Source organism: Dendrobium catenatum, unplaced genomic scaffold (assembly GCF_001605985.2).
Source record: "Dendrobium catenatum unplaced genomic scaffold, ASM160598v2 fragScaff_scaffold_264, whole genome shotgun sequence".
In the NCBI taxonomy this organism is placed as follows: domain Eukaryota; kingdom Viridiplantae; phylum Streptophyta; class Magnoliopsida; order Asparagales; family Orchidaceae; genus Dendrobium; species Dendrobium catenatum.
Window position 1 is genome coordinate 1,010,861 of NW_021318726.1, and position 1,116 is coordinate 1,011,976.

Consider the following 1,116-nt stretch of genomic DNA (forward strand, 5'->3'; position numbering starts at 1 on the left):
TCATAACTTGGGATAGGAAACTCCGATTCCTGCCTACTACCTGTCTAACTACTCGTGTTAAGGTCTAGTATTTTCCTAAGGTGTTAGGAATCCCAGACTTATCCTTTTTCTCATAGTGACTTTTGGACCCTTAATCTAGTTCTAAGGAGAACCCGAGACTTTCCAAAATTGGCTAATATGACTTTAACTTCAAATATCATCACACAAAGTATTTAAAACTGATCAACAAACTGAAATAATTAAAATACACCCTAATTCACTAATATTTAAATTTCAACTAAAATATCCTTTTCAGACCCCCAATAAACCTGAACTCTAGATAACTTTAACTAACTACCTTGTTTAGGACCTATCCAAACCACACTAGCCTTACACACATGTAGAATTGTTTGTTATGGCACTACTTCTAGATCTAGGCTAGGCCGCTGGGTTTTACTTTTCTGCTGTGTGCCGGAGCTTTTCGCAGATTTCATTGCATGCTGTTTGAAAAATGATTGGTGTGTTTGCTTATCTTTTCTACACTCTGTGGATGATGTGATGAGCGCTATATTTACCCCTAGGTTAGGAACGTCATATATATATACACTGTTCTTCCGTGCAGGTGGCCATGCTCACGCTAATAAAAGGGGGGAGCATTATCATGATTTCTAATGATGTTTTATGCAGGTGTTTGCTCAGCTCCCCCCTAAATAAAAATGAAGGCTAAATTAATAATTATAACTGCACAGATGGAGCTGCTTAGCCCTTATAATTAAGAGCATGGCTTGGCACATGGTCAATGGTTTGAGTTATTTTTATTTTCATATAAACTGATTGGAATTTTTATTAGGATAACCTCGTAGGGACTTTAGAACTTCTTCCGCTTTATATTTGATGTAAAAATTTATAAAATTTGTTAAGAGTTGTGAAAATAGTCTTTGAGTGTGGATATTCTTATCTCACTTGAATCCCAAAAGAAGAAGGCATCCTCATAGGGGAGAGTCTTCTTCCATTTGGGAGATCAAGTGGGATGGCTTTAGATATCCAAAGAGAAAGGCAATGCCCCCTATCAAGGGAGAATTGTCTCTTCGTTTGGATATTCAAGCCACGACGGATCCAAGGAGTCCAAGGAGGAGA